Below are 16,077 nucleotides of genomic sequence, written 5' to 3' on the forward strand. Positions count from 1 at the left end.
TTTGAAAAAAAAAATGCTGATTGGACAGTAGCCAGGCAGGAAGTATAGGTGGAACAACCAGATCTGGGAAGTCTGGGAAGAGGAAAGGCAGAGAGTCAGTCACCAGTCAGATGCAGATGAAGCAAAATGAGAATGCTTTGCTGAGAAAAGGTACCATGCCATGTGACTAAACATAGACAAAAATTATGGGTAAATTTAAGTCATCAGAGCTAGTCAGTAATAAGCCTGAGCAATAGGCCAAGCAGTTTATAATTAATATAAGCCTCTTTGTGTTTATTTGGTCCTGAATGGCTGTGGGACTGGGTGGGACAGAAACTTCTATCTACACAACCCCGATAAAGAATAATTGAGGATTTTTTTAAAAAAAACATTTAAAAAAATCCTTTATTTACAGTTCAAAATTTAAACAAGATCTTGGCTCTGATTTGTGAGACTTCCAGGTCCTGGTTCACACATTGTGGAGGCAGAGGTCAGTCGAGCTTGTCAGACTCAAGGGGAGTGTCACCCAACACTGAAGACCTGGTTCAGTCTTGATCTAGATTACATTTCCCCACACTGGGAGATTACCACTGGCAGTTTGGGCTTATTGTTAGGGCCCGTGGGAACATTCTCGATTTTTCTCATCACCAGAAGTTCATCAGTGATTTTTCCAAACACTACGTGCTTCCCATCCAGCCAGTCACACTTAGAACATGTGATAAAGAACTGGCAGCCGTTTGTCCCGGGACCACTGTTTGCCATGGAAAGCAGGCCTGGAGCCGAGTGTCTAAGTCTAAAATTTTCATCTGCAAATGGACCGCAGTAAATGCTAGCGACTCCAGTACCATCTCCATTAACAAAATCTCCACCCTGAATCATGAAATCCTTTATGACCCTATGGATGGTGCTTCCTTTGTACCCAATTGGAACACCACCTTTCCAAAACTCTCCAGTGCAGAATTGCCTAAAGCTCTCCCGCCGTCTTAGGCACCACGTCTACAAACAGCTCGATCTTCATGCGACCAACTTCCTGGCCACCAATGCTGACATCAAAGAAGACCACTGGATTGACTGGACTTGAATTTGCCACTGCCTAGGCCCCGACCCGGAAGTCACAATTGAGGATCTTAAGAGAGAAAGAATAGGGATAGAATAGATCATTGCTCAGTGCCCTTCGGTCCTATCTAATGTGCCAAGATGGAAGGGACTTGAGAAAATAACTGAGTTGTCGAAAAGACGAATTAATGTCATTTCTGTATTCAAGGGGGGTAGGATGTCTTTGTTCCTGACGGTATAGGAGTGGTGAAATCTGTAGAGGCTTGATCTCCTTGTCTCTGATACTCAATTTCTCCTTGCCGGATCCCAGGTAAGCCACTTGGTGGTAATAACCATTCTGTGGGGGTAGTTATTATAATTACTGTTCACAGATGAGGAAACACAAACCTGAGAGCTTGGGTGAGATCATGTCTAGAAGGTACTTATCAAGCACTTAGTAAACGAGAGCTGCAATAAAGGTCTACAATCCTAGCGTGTAAACTGTCATCACGAGAGTTCCCTAATCAAAGGTCTTACTAATATCTGGAAAAGATCCATCGTAAATGCTGAAAGTTAGACATGGAGGTATTTACACAAGGTTTATATGACAGATCCCAAACAAATGAAGCCACTACTTGTGTGTGTAAGCTAAGAAACGACTCAGCCGCACTATGTGTGTGTGTAGATTGCAATGACCTTATGAAATTTGCATAGGTAGGTATGACATATATCAAATTATGTGAGCTCTCTGTTTGTGTGCGTGTATATTAAGAAATGACTCAACATGGACTCACTCCTCTGTCTCGAGCTCGGCTAACACCATAACTTTGCCCACGATCCTGTATTTCCTCCAGCCTTTAACTTCTACTATTTCTGTTTGTGGAAAATCCAAAGGGGGTCTTGAAATTTAAAGTTTGATGGTGTTCTACATAGCTCTGGTTGAAAGTATGGTCTGTTGGTTATGTGAAGTAAGAACATGACCACTCCCAGGTATGGTTGAGGAGAAGGGTTTTTTTTTTATCCTTTTTTTAAACTGTAAATATGAGGGAGTACAGCCAGAGACATCTAGAAGAGTCCAGAGCAGGGACAAAAATAGTACACTGCACATGACCAGCAGATTAAATTGGACCATGAGAGGACGTAGACGTCCACAGAAGTGAGTCCACTCCACTTTGACAAAGGTCAGAAAGTTTAAGCCTGCTCTTGCTCTTTCAAGGTTTGACCTAAGGTGTGGCTACCAACAAGACATCTTTACCTAGGGTGTGGTTACTTGGTGTTTTGGTATTAAGAAGGCTCACAGAGGTGGATCCACTCCATTTTCCCAAAAGTCAGAGAATTCAAGTCTATTCTTGTGCCTTCAAGGATGTGACAGGAGGTTTGACCCAGGGAGTGGCTGCCTACAACACGCTTGGTCTAAGGTGTGGTCGCTGCACATCCTGCCTAAGCAACAGAATGCTCAACTTAGGATATAGTTGCTTGATGTTTCAGGTACTGAAGAGGTAATTGCTCTGTTTCTGCTTTATATCATGTTAAAGCAGTCTTTTGCCGTGCCCCGCCCCTTTGGGTTGAGGTATATAAGCATACGGAAAATAAACGCGGGTGAATTCAGTATTCACGGGATTGCCGTCCCAGGTCTACTCCGAGTCTCTGATCCTTTTCTTTCATATCTCTGCCCCTCCTAGCTAACATTTCTAATCCACATGCTGCCACCCTGGAACGTGTGAACCCCACTGAGGCTGGACCCCAAAAGAGGAGAGAGGGACTAGGGTAGGGTTAGAGAGGGAGATCTATAGGGGAAGACAAAAAGAGAGCACCAAGAGTTCAGGGTTGAAATGGAAAGGTTGCATAGGAATGAGAAGCTGGGGGAAGGGAAACCCAGGAGCTGGAGAAGTTCAGGATTGGGGTCAGGGTGAGAAAAGCCGTGGTGCCTGCATGGACTCTTTAGCAGGTATCTGTGATGCGAGAGAACATGGAGGCCAGCATGTGCTTTGGTATAGAGAACATGGAGGCCAGCATGTGCTTTGGTATGATAATAGACAGCACAGTTAGTCATTTGAGTTTTTTTTTTTGAACTGACATTGGTGAGATCTCTATTTCGTCCACTTCTGTAATTTGGAGAGAAGCAAACATATGCAATGGTGGCTGGAGAATGTTTAATTTAGTGAGAGAAGAGTCAAAGGGCTAAGGGCCTGAAAAGATTCCCTGTAGCCAGTTCCATGACATTTCATTAAATAGCTATTATCTTTATATGCATATGTTATTGTTAGGGCATAAATGCACATAGGTTACATAAGGATACATACGCGTGTGCGCGCACACACACACACACACACACACACACACACACACACACACAGAAATCTATTACGTACTTTGAGGGTATTCCCCCATACCTGTCTACTCTTTTTTATCCATGTCCTTTGGTCCAGTGTTCCCCCAGTTTCACTTTTACGTTGTTGGTCTGCATACATGATAATACATACTATCATAGTTTTTTAAAATAATTCCATGTATTCTGGTTAACTGCTGAAGCAACTCAACATTTTATTCTTTATATAAACTCAATATTATATAAACTAGTGGAATCTAAAATGTCTCAAAACGGTCCTCATGAAAACAAAAGAGCTATTATTTATATTTAGTTTCAGTTTCATTCATTAAAATTCTAAGCTTGGTATATTTTACTGTTTAATATATATGCATATTTTTATAAACACACAGTGTGAAAACATGCATCGTTTTTTGCTGATAAGAGAGTATATAAATTAATCTGGACATCATTGGGATAGGTTATATGTGCAGATTAAAATTCCAGGCCTGGCAGACTGTGAATAAGTGCACAAACTGAATTTTAGTAGTAATATTGTCTAATATTACTTCAACCAGCAATGGTTAAAGGTCCACTAGATAAAAATTTTAATTTTGTGAAATTACGTCTAGAACATGTCTAAAAGGTGTGGTTGAAGTGCTGAGGGAAATATTAGAGGTTAGATAGGGCTCAATTTCTCCAGAAACGTCAGCTAGTGTTGGGCATCTACAGCGGAATTACAGCCTTTGCCTTGTTAAGACTTGTTCCCTCAAGTAAAGCAACCCAAAGAAAGATGCAGCGAGTTTCTAAGAGACTCAAACGGAGCTGTCAAAGGTGTCGAATTTTAATTAAAAAAAAAACAAACGCTATTTTCATTTTTGGGTCTGTATCAGTCACTTTTTGTTGTTGTGAGGAAACACCACTACCAAAAGTGAATTATGGAAGAGTTGATTGATTTGATTCTGTGCAGGAGAGAGAGACTGTGGCGGGTAAGAGCCCTATTGCCAGCGAGGGACAGTCACGCCAGGCAGACAGAGCTTAAGTGGGAAGTTTTATTAAGAGAAAGGAAATCTGTGAGAGTTCCAGGCCAGCCTACAAGAGCGAGTTCCAGGACAGCCAGAGCCACAGAAAAACCTGTCTTGCAAAACGACAGAGAGAGAGAGAGAGAGAGAGAGAGAGAGAGAGAGAGAGAGAGAGAGAGAGAGAGAGAATGGAAAATGGCGGGTGGGGGGGTGGGGGGAGGTGGGGGGGTGGGAGTGGGGGGAGACCGGCCTCTGAGGACAGGAGAGGTGGATGAGAAAAAAAGAGAGAGGCAGAGAGAGAGAGACAGAGAAATAGAGACAGAGAGAGAGACAGAGAGATAGAGACAGAGAGAGAGAGACAGAGAGATAGAGAGAAGAGGAATAGGAAGAAGAGGTAGAAGTAGGCGGAGTTTCCACATTTAAAGGGACAGAATACCGCCTGCCCTACACACAGGCATGACCCTGGGGTGAAGTGCTCTGCCAGGCCCCCCACAAGGGGCGGGGTCAGGTGTGCCAGGACTCTGAACTTTAGGTTCACTAGTGATTCAAGAAGGGGAGAAGGATGCATGGCAGCCGGCGGCAGGCCACTGGATCTTAAGATTAGCTACAGCCTTTTCACCCAAGGGCAGAAAACAGAGATAGTGAACTGGACAAGGGTGAGATGCCTAGGGACATGCTTGTGCACCCTTCTGTAAGGATCTAACTTCTAAAGGTTCCACGACTCCCCAAATAGTACCCCCAACTGGGGACCACGTGTTCAAAGACCTTAACCCACAGGGACACTTCTCATTAAACCTACTGCTAGCTCCATCTTGCATCCCAGAATACCGAGAAGTGTTGGAGGTTGAGGGGCGAAGCCCCAAAGGAGTCTAAAGGGAGATGGGGGGGGGGCGGTGAGCTGTGAAAGAAAGACAAAGAAGGGAGGGAGGTCAAGCTTGTCTTGGTCAATTGTAAAAGATTTTTCAAGCTAATGGAGGAACGTGAATGAATTCTATTCATGTGCAGATCTGGAGGCTGACAGTCTCAAATATACAAGCGGGAGGAACAGCAGATTCTGGCAGGCCACGTGTGCTGTGTCTTACAGCGACTCCCCAGTTCCTGCTCCGGCTCAGGAGCCATCTTGCTTGTGTACCCCAGTTTCTGTTTGCTCAGAAGGCATCACTTCTTTTAGAAACCCATCCCCCTCCAGTCTAGCCCCATCATTGCGCGTGTGCAACTCTCTTGCAGACAAAACTACATTAGGAAGTCTGTGGGTTAGGAGATGTCTTTTTCAGAACACATGCTTTAACTCATTCCAGTTGCGTAGTCTGAGATTTCTTAGGTGAGAGGTGGGAATGATCAGTGACCCCAAAGGACTGGAAGGGGAAGCCAGGAGAATGGAGTAAAGATGATTTTCCTTAGGTCTTCTAAGTCAAAATAGAACTAAAAGATTTGGGCGGTGTGGGAGGGGGGCGGGGAGAACTGTTAGGGCACGTGGAAAACAGGAGGCTCTCGTATCCTGAACTCAGGCTGGGTTCTTCACTGAAAAATCCTGTAGGGAGGGGTTGCTGCTCATTGGAGCCCTCGGAGCAGCCACACTGGCTCTGTCTGGATGCTGCGAGTCTTGGCCATGCAAGACTCATCTGGGTTAATATTTCAGTTGAATGCCATCCCTGGAAATAATGATTTATATAAACCTTAGCTCTAAGTATTGAGAAAGAGGAGTCAGAGAGACAGAACAGAATTTAAAATTTTGGTAAAAAGGAAGTTAAAGTAGCTTGATGGGAGTGAAATGTTAAGAAAGGGGCAAGTGTGCACGTGTGTGTGTGTGTGTGTGTGTGTGTGTGTGTGTTTAAGTGTGGGTGTGGCTTGAATGCATTTACTCTCAAACAGGAGGGCTCAGTGTCCTTCTGTGGGCAGAGGAGTTTGCTGATGCTAGGTAAGTATCGCCAGGGAACTATAGCATTTCATTCCAGGAGACCTTTCTCGCAAACGTCCTCTGGACTCTAGTCAGAGCAACAGGGATGAATGTCCTAAATCCTGGTTGTTTTCTTTGTTTGGATTTTGTCCTAGCCATCTGGCAGGGGTGGGTGGGTGGGGATATAGCTGTTTCCTCCTCAAGGGGGACTGTGGATCTCGGGCACACGTACACATATTATTGCCAGAGGCAAGTGACTCAGGAGAGGTCTGAGTCAGTTTTGAATTCTGCCTCTTTTTTTCCACCTTATGTGTGTTAGTGGCCAACTGACCTAGTTTCTGAGGAAACAAAGATCCATTCACTTGCATTAATAATGTTTTTACCAGTAAAATTCCATCTAAGATCTGTGTGTTTCTCAGCTCATATAACTGATTTAGAAATTTTACATATAGAAATTAATGCAACAAGTCTGCAAGTGAGAGATAAGGATGTATTAATAGGGCACTTCTGTCCTATGGGCGTTTTAAAAACCTAATGCAATGACCAGAATTAAACAGCTAATATTGTTGAATCTCTCCTATTTTTATTGCATTACAGAACATTGGATTAGACAAGCCGTTGAGGACTCTCAGTGAAGATGAAAGGTTAGATAATACAACGGAGCTTCTGATGGTGTTCTGTAAGGCCTGGCTGCTCTTTAGGCTAAAACTTACGAAACTGTTAGCCCGTCTTAGAGTGTAGCTGCTGGAGTCCTGGGAGAAGGAGGATCAGACATCTTCCTCTTTGCCAAGTTCGCAGCCGAATGGGGAAAGCGGAAGATGTTGCTGATGCTGCCTACAGGAGGAAGGAAAGGTTGAAAGCGAGAACTAAAGTGGAGATGGAGAAATGTGTTGGGATGCACAGACACTTGCAGACGAAAAGAAAGGCCGGCACATTGCTCACTTCTTGGTATGGATGTCAGTTCTTGGAAGGAAGCTACCTGCACCATCCATTGAACTTTCTGCAAGGCTGATTGGTTAATTAGAACGCCAATCATTATGGAGAGGTTGGAATATTAAGAGTCCTGAGCCAAATTATCTTGGGCCATCTTTTGCCCTTTTCATAGTCGTTTATTGACCTCCTCTGTGTGGGAGATGATGTCTTTGGGGCCACTTGGTAAATCCTTTGGGATGTATGAACAGACAGCTAGACCCACTAACCAACAGGCTAAAAGTGTCATTAAAGACTGATTAATGAAGATTTTTATACTTTGCTTTAACTTACCTACCTACTGTTTCCACCAATATGTTTTAGGCGTTTGATTCATGGCTTTCTTTGTTCTGTTACTATAACATCTCAACGGAAGTGTTTCCACACTGGAGCATGGAGATTAGTAGTATATATTTTGAATTTTTTAATCACAGTCACTCACATTTGACTTGTAATAACCAATCCCTTATGCCCTTTGAGGTGGGTTGTGTGGGAGGGTTTTTATTTTATTTTATTTATTTTTTTGTTATTATTGACAATGGAAGGGATGACGGAAGGCTTACGAGGAGATGCGCAGCTGTGTGGAAAGGGACAGAGACACCTTGCTAAATTGTTTAGATATTATTTTTATGGGCTGTAGCTTTTAGGTACTAAAATAACTTTAACTGATATTTTGAAGGAGTTTTAAAATGGTCATAACGGTCTGCCAAACTCTGATTAGTCAAGCATCTTTCCAGGTCCTCAGCCTGACATTGTTAGGCCTGTTTCCATGGTCACTAAACTTATGATCCAAAGTGTGTGTGTGTGTGTGTGTGTGTGTGTGTGTATGTGTGAATTCCATCCCTGGATGATATTTATTGGCTTCAATTGTTGGCTTTTGGTTTCAAATGCTGAAGACTTTGGAAGTGAATTAAAGATTTGGGAAAGTGTTCTCTACCAGAAATAGATTTTTACTAGTCCTTCTCTCTTCCTACCCATTTAACAGCCGAATAAAGATTTTATAAACTAAGAGGAGATGAGAGATGGAAAACAAGGAATGGCAGCTACTGGATAATTCTAAAAGGAAGCAAGATGGAACTCCTGGGTGGCCTTAGTGAAGCTGAAGCAGAAGGGAACCTGTGTTCTTAGCCTTAAGACAAACCCAGGTTGGTGGTGAGGTCCCTGTGACTAATTCCAGGTATGACAGAGGGGGCTTGAGTCAGCTCTCAGCCCTTCTCGGTCATGTGGAGATGGGCAATTGGTGATTTAAGTCTACAAGGTAGAGATGGTAGCCTGAATGAATGAGGCTTGTGTTGGGATGGGAGTCCAAATTTTCTCCCATGGTGCCTTTTCCTCCCAGCCTCAAACCACATGAACCATCCGTGCTCTGTAGGAGCTACCTCAAAATCACTGGTGACATGGAGTAACTATGAGAAGGCCAGATGAATATCACCTTACCCAGCTGGATCTCTCTAAGGCAGCAAACTGGCGTCCTTCCTTCCTATGGCTTCTATTTGAGAGGGAAGAAGGACAATGTCAAGAGATTGTGTGATAAAGAGAGACGATAAGGTACGAGGGCTGCACAGGTACCTAGTCTTTACTGATCAAAGATTCTTGGTTCTCCCGTAGACAAAGGATGGGGATTTACCCAACAATAAGGTTATCTTCAACAATAAGGCATGCTCAAGAGTAGAGATTCACAGTGTATGGTCAAGGAGGGGTAAGAGATGATACACTGGGGAGCTTCTCACTTGGGGTGAGCTTGAGTTCCATAAGGGAGGCAAGTTGCAGAAACCAGCTTTCAGGATGGTGCAGCCAACCAAGGGAGCCAGGAGAGTGAAACAGAGCAAAGTCACCTGCCTCTGCTCCCTGCACCATGGGGGTAAGGGAGGAAAGCTGGTGAGGACTAACCCTCTATTGAGGGAGTTTTAATCTAGAAAGTCCAAGTTTTGGGGGGCCAGGATTTGCTAAGACCTTGGGGACAGGGTGGGGGAGGAAAGTCTTAGACATAAGACATAAGCCTTATTAGACATAAGAGTTGAAATTTTGCATTGGAAGAAAAACTTTTTCATATCTTGAAGAAACCAGGAAGGTAAAAAATGTCAAGGTAGCAATAGACAAACAGATTCAACAGGATCTGAATGAAAGCAATCAAGAGAGAAAAAAAAATACGATTGTACCTTATTGAGTATTGTGAGTACTCGTGGTATGTGTGTGTGAGAGAGAGGGAGGGGAAGGACGGAGGGAGGGAGAGGGTGGGAGGGAGAGAGAAGAAGCACTAGCAAAGCACAGGTAACCTTGTGGTTGAGGGGAGCCAGCAGACCCACTCTCTGGGATAACAGGGCTGTGAGATCAGCTGAGAACAGGTTCCCATCCTTGCTCTGGACCATTCTGGCCTTTCAAGCACTGCGTTGGCATCATTTAAGTCTCTTATAATTTAGATGAAAACAAAGAGAAAAGGAGTGTGAGGGGACACTAAACTGACCAATGAGGTTTCTACTACTTGGTGTCAAAAGAGAGTGATTTGAATTCCTCACGGAATCACCATGACTGCTTTCTGGGCACACATTACTCTTTAGTAAGTCATTGATGTGACTTCTTCTAAGATGGCCACTAGATCTCTGCATTCTTTTGTTTTAATCATTGGTCCTGCTAGCTCAGCAAAGCATTAGAAAGGTGAGCAAATGTCTATGAAATGAATATAGCACTGGTGTGATTTAGATTTGAAATGTCCCCTAAAGACTCGTGGTGAAGGCCGTTCGCACTGTGGTGGAGGTTTCTGGAGGGTGAATGTATCTGGGAGCTCTGATCACATCAGCTGATAAATCCTGTGATGGAACTTGATAATATTACTGAGATGTATTGCAAACTTCTGGAGGTGGACCTTGTTGGAAGAGGTAGGCTCATAGGGGTGTGCTCTAAAAGGATGCACTTTATCCCTGGTCCCTTCTTTGCTTACTCTTTCTATGCCATTGTGAAATGGAGAGCTTGGTCCCACCAAGCATTTTTTGCCACGATGCCCTGCCTTACCACAGGCCCACAAGCAAAGGAGCCATGTTACCCCCAAATAAATCTTTCCTCTATTGTTTAATGCCTGTGTTTGTGCGGTGTTGTGTATGTGTGTGATTGTATGTGTGCATGTGAAAGCCTGTGGTTAAAAGTGAGCATCTGTCTTTGATCTCTCTCTCCTTTTGTTATTTAAGATAGGTCTCTCACTGAACTTGGAGTTCATTTATTCATCTAGGCTGACTGGGCAATGAGATTCAGGGATCCACCCATCTCTGAACTTCCCTGATTAAGGCTGGGTCACAGGTACCCACTACCACATGCAGCTTTTTATGTAGGTTCTAGGGATCTGAACTCTTTGTGCTTGAACGCAGGCACTTTACTGCCTGAGCCATGTCTTTAGCCTTCTTCCCTTTGAGCTTCTCTTAGACATTTAGGAACATTGACGGCTACTTGACTAGCACAGCTGTTAGTAGAGAAAAACTTAAAAATTAAAAATACGTAGCAATCATCTCCTCGTGAGAAATATATAGTACCCACTAAGAGAGAGTCATGGCTCATAATCTGGGATATTTCTAGTCAGGTGTGGTGGCGCATGGCTTTGATCTCAGCACTTGGGAGGCAGAGACAGGCAGATCTCTGATTTCCAGGCCAGCCTGGACTACAGAGCAAGTTCCAGACAGCTGGGGCAACACAGAGAAACTCTGTCTTGAAATAACAACAGCAACAAAATTGCAATATTTCTTGTCCCAAATCCTTTCTTTGCAATGTAGGCATCATTGTGATCATAATGTATGTATATGGCACCCCTGCTTTTCAGATTTTGTAACACTGCTCACTTCATAGACAGTTCTTTGTAAACATGCTGATGGCGGCATGGTACTCCATTGTTTGAATTTATAGTGGTTTATGCAACCCCTCACTCATATTTTGTTTTTGGGACAGGGTCCCACTCTGTAGCCTAGGCTGGCCCAGACATATTCTGTGACCCAAACTCACAGGGGTCCTCTTCCCTTATTCCCCCAAGTTCTGGGGTTACAGGTGTGAGTGGGGCCAGCTTTCCCCGTAGCAATCACGAGGGTGCTGTCTTTAACAAGGGTATCCTGTGCTGTGTGGAGGACATAGGGAACCTGAAGGTACTATATTTTTCTGTAATAGCCACTCCCTCCTAAGTGCACGGGGATCAACTGGGGGCTCCGATCATTAAGGCCAGTTTCTTAGCTCTCCCGGCATTAACAGCTTCCAGGGCTCTCTGATCATGGGTGGAAGGGAACTGAAGGAAGGATAGATCCACGGAGAGCCTCTTCCGCATCTACAAGGTGAGTATGTGGCTACTTAGGAGAGATCTGGGGCTGACAAACACAGGCTGAGTGTCTCTTATCAAGAATGCTTGGGACTGCAGGGCTTTGAATTATGAATTCCCCCCTGCCCCCATAGCTTGAAATTTTTGCATACACAGGAGAAACCTTAGGAAGGTGACAGAAATCTGCATGCAAAATGATTTCTGTTGCATAGATGCCTTATATACATACATGGGAGGGGATTTTTGCAATGTCTTTAGTGTGTCCACGTCATCTGAAGCCAAGTGTAGAATTTTTTATTTGAAGCAACATTTAAGTACCCCCTCCCGCAAATTGGAGCATTTATGGGGCTTAGATTTGGGGATTGTGGATGTTGAATCTGTCTTAAAGGATTTTGCAAGGTCATAACCAGTGGGTGGCACAGTCTAGAATCCTCCAGGGATCTGTCTGATTCTAAAGTTCATGTTCTTTGCACAACCCTCATTTGTTTTAGCCAACTTTTATTCTTCGTGGACACTCTTGAAAGGCTAAAGAATCCTGGAGAGACATGGGATAGAAACAGCCCTGTCTGCTGCCTCCTCTTCCTGAGGCTGGGGAGAAGGCAGATTAGGGCAGGATATAGCAAAGGCCACTCAAGACAGTTGGTAATGACATTTTCTTTTAGGTTTGCTGGCCATCTTTTCTTGTTTGGATCTTGGCTATTGTCTAATGACCCCGTGTGCTAAAGGCTTGATTTCCAGAGTGCTGTCATCCGAGTGCAGTGGGAACCCTAAAAGCTTTAACAGGAGTTTTGGAATTCTGGAGACACGCCCATTCTTTGGACTCTAATGAGACTGTGGGACGCTGGTTCCTTTTTCCTCTATTCATGCATAGCAATGGGATGGACGGCTGTTTGGATGTTGGTGTATAGAGTTGTCACAGGTACACAGCAGTGGGGCCAGTTTGTCACCAACTGAAGCCTCCAAAAATGTGAGCTAAAATAAAAATTCCCCCCTCTCTAAGCCAACTATTTTGTTATAGTTCAGAACTAATATAGGACTACAAAAAAACATGTGTCCCTGGCACCTAAAGACTGGAGTGAGAATTTATTTGCTCTCAATTTCCCTAATGATTCTTTAAGGATGCTAGAATAATCTTTCTGTCACACAAGGGAACACATGAACAAAATAAAAGTAACTCAGCTAGGTGATTCTTTTTGCAAAAAGGTGTAGCAGAACCCAAAACTGGCTAACAAAAACACCAGGGCCAAGATGGCGGCTATCTTTTGTCCATAATGTAGGTAGTAACGTTAATCTCGCCGTCAGAGAAGACCACAACCACAGTTTAAAGCCAAATTTGAAGCAAATTTTAGTTAAATACTAACCAAGTGGATGGGCTCTTGGCAGGTCTATACCTGGGTTCCCAGGAAACAGCCCCAAGTCATTTTGCAGGAGCTTAAAAAGGGAAAACCCATAATTCACTGCATTTCCCATGAGGTCCAATCAGGGGCAAGCATACATCCTGACGTACTTCCTGCCTGCATACCTCCTGCCTACATCCAATCAGGGGCAAGCATATATATATCCTGATGTACTTCCTGCCCGCACACCTCTTGCCTACATCCAATCAGGGTCAAGGGTACATCCTGAGGTACTTCCTGCCCACATACCTCTCACCCACATCTGATCAAGCACATCCGGTGCAGATGGGTCAAACAAACTTGTTTAGGGAGTGAAAACAGGTGGCTTGTTATCTCCCATAAACAACGGCCTCCAGCACTTCAGGGACTGTCTTGGGCAAGGGGCTTGCAGATCAGAAGCATTTTTGCTTCACAGCTCTCTTAGGCACAGTAATTAAAACTTAAAAAGTAACTCCGGCTCTCACATCAACTGTCTGTCATCTTATTGGTAGGAGTTTGACTTCATGACCTGACATGCTTGACTGAATGCGGCAAAGGGGAAAGCGTGGAAAATACAAGCCCTTGCAAAGGTTGTCCTGTCAACCTTTGGTAGAAGAAAATGTGCTTTTCCCAGGGAGACATGAGTTTACTCTCCGCAGGGAGCTGTTTTGGTGTGCTGCATCCAGACGGCTTCTGAATGACTCCTCCGGTTCTGGATGACTCCTCCGGTTCTCCCTTTACTCTTAATCATGAACTTTCCGTTATTTTGAGAGATCGCCACTAGGAGATGCACAAGTTTCAAGGACTTTAGAACAATCTGTGCTCGGTGATGTTCCCCCCCCCCCCCCCCCATATTTACTTGAGCTTCACGTGTTTCTTTTGTTCTAAATCCATTGAGAACTAAAGGCAACACGTGTTATCCCCAAACTCCCCGAAGAGATGAAAGGAGTTTTGCCTTTTTATCTACTGGCAGAACCTGAAGAAAATGATAAGTCAGACTCCCGTGCTAAGGATAGTTCAGGGTGAAGGTCAACCCTGTTTTACCATGTTGGCAAAGGTGGTAACCATAGCAATGCTGACAGATGCCTTGACTGCGCTCTGCTTTGGACCAAACACTGTGGTGGGATGATAGGTTGCTCTTTCATCTCAGTTCATGGATACAACTCTTATTCCTACTCCGCAGAGGCTGAAGCATAGAGAGGTTAAGAACCTTCTCCAAGCTTGCCTACCTAGGGTGTAGATGAGCCACCATGTAAGCTCAAGACTGGAGCTCTGACTCCAGAGTCAACTACTTAGTTAAGTATACTGCTTCCTGATTATTACCTCAACTTCACAGATAAGAATCTATAGAGCAGAGGTCAGACCAGTTCAATGACCTGTCCTGAGTCTTAGCTGGTCAGGGGAGAAGTGTAGACCAGATATTTCTTCTTCTTCGTTGTCGTCATGAAGGAACGGCACCTTCTAGCTGCTAAGGGGAAATGAGGAGGAGGTGAACTGAATCTGAGGGTCTGAGCACGGAACAAGCAGTAGAAGGTTACTAGCATACATACGACCTCCACTGGGCTCCTGGAGGCTGTACCCACCTCCGCCCGATCCGTAATCACTAGGTTCACTGAAGGTTGCTTGCATCATGGGGGCTTGAACAGAAACACTCTGAACATACTTTTCTTATCCTGGCTTTGTAGCTGTCTTATCGGGAGAGACAGGTGCATCCGGGTCCTTGCTGCCATCCTGAATCGCTTTGTCCCTATAGAAAGTTAATTGCCCCATCAATCTTATGCCTCTGCTTGGATGGTTTTTATTTGCCCCCTCTCTGCCCAGAATTCCATGTATCTGCTGCTTGTGTCCTTGAGAGAGGTTCACGGGTGTCACCCAGGTGGCCTTTCTACGTGTGCACGCCCCACTCCATCCTTCTCACCCTGGGCAGCTGCCTTTGAGACTTCTGAGTTCTACAGAGCAACGGAGGCCCCACTTTGCTGTAGGTTAAGACACAGTCCACAGGAGCGCTCAACAACAGGTAGGAGCAGTATGTTCATCTGGAGGGGCTGAGGGGCAAGACAAGTCAGGTGGAGCCCTCGGGAATGATGGGTAGAGAGATATGCTCCCTGATGGACAGGAGAAAGATCTTGGGGGAGAAGGGAATCCTCCCCGTCAGCAGAAGACATACATAAATGATGAATAAATACACAGGTTCTAAATGAATTCTCTTTTCTTCCCTCTCTCTTTTCTCTCTCTTTGCTTTCCATCCTTCTCTCATTTACCTCTTTTTTTTTTAATCCCCACACCCAATAGGTGTGTGCAGCTATTTTGGTGAAAATATAGTGCATCACAAGGCGCCTGCAAAGCTAGAACCAGAATACAGTTCTCTATGTGAACCCCTCAGGCAACCATCTCTTCCAACAGTCAGATTCGGATGAGAAGAGTCTTCAGAAGCTTTATCAATCCCAGTATTTTATTGGGGGGATGGGAATTTCAAATGTAAGTTTTGAATAAGAAGAAGATTTAAATCATTAAGGGCACAATGTGGAGGAGAGTGTTGGATGGGATTTTAGCCTCTTGGGTTGCCATGGATACAATGAGCGAGGCTCTTGTCAGGCCACCTAGGTGGTGTGATCCATGATAAGGTCTTTAAACTTCATGTATGTAGAAGGCACTCCAGACTTGTGTGGTAATAACTGTACAAAGCCAACCATTTATGGCCTGACGGGACTTGCTTGTGTGTCTTAAACACTTTCAAGACAAATAAATTGTCCCAGGAGTCTATATTTGGTGGCCCCACTGGTTTTTTTTTTCGTCTCTGTGTACACAACTGAATTGAGCTGGCTGCTTGCTCTTCATGCAAATATAATGGTCTAATTGTCCCATATTCCAGGGGGTGGGTAGAGAGCAAACCCAGGTCCCTGTGGGAACCCATAGAAGGGAGGTGACTATTTAGGCTGTAGTCTGTAGTGGAGACAAGTTAACGACCTTGCCTGGGGCATTCCAGAGTTTATTCAACGATAAAATTGGCCTCAACTTCTCCACCGGGGCTTGTAAGTCCTGAGCAGTGTGGGATGGGGTGAGAATGCAGTTAAACATACATCCTAGAGGCATTTTAGCTTGGGAGGAAATGGTAAATCCCCTCTGTGATTTGAAAATGCTATTTAAAGAATTGTGCCAGAGATTCTTTCTTCAAACTCAGCTCCTATGAATCAGAAAAACAA

General features: G+C 44.4%; 1 pseudogene; it reads right to left on the reverse strand.

The window, feature by feature from the left end:
* Nucleotides 1–353: 353 nt before the first annotated feature.
* Nucleotides 354–16,077, reverse strand: part of LOC142839268 (peptidyl-prolyl cis-trans isomerase H pseudogene) — a 56,507-nt pseudogene continuing 40,783 nt past the window's right edge.

Source organism: Microtus pennsylvanicus, chromosome 21, assembly GCF_037038515.1.
Source record: "Microtus pennsylvanicus isolate mMicPen1 chromosome 21, mMicPen1.hap1, whole genome shotgun sequence".
Lineage (NCBI taxonomy): Eukaryota > Metazoa > Chordata > Mammalia > Rodentia > Cricetidae > Microtus > Microtus pennsylvanicus.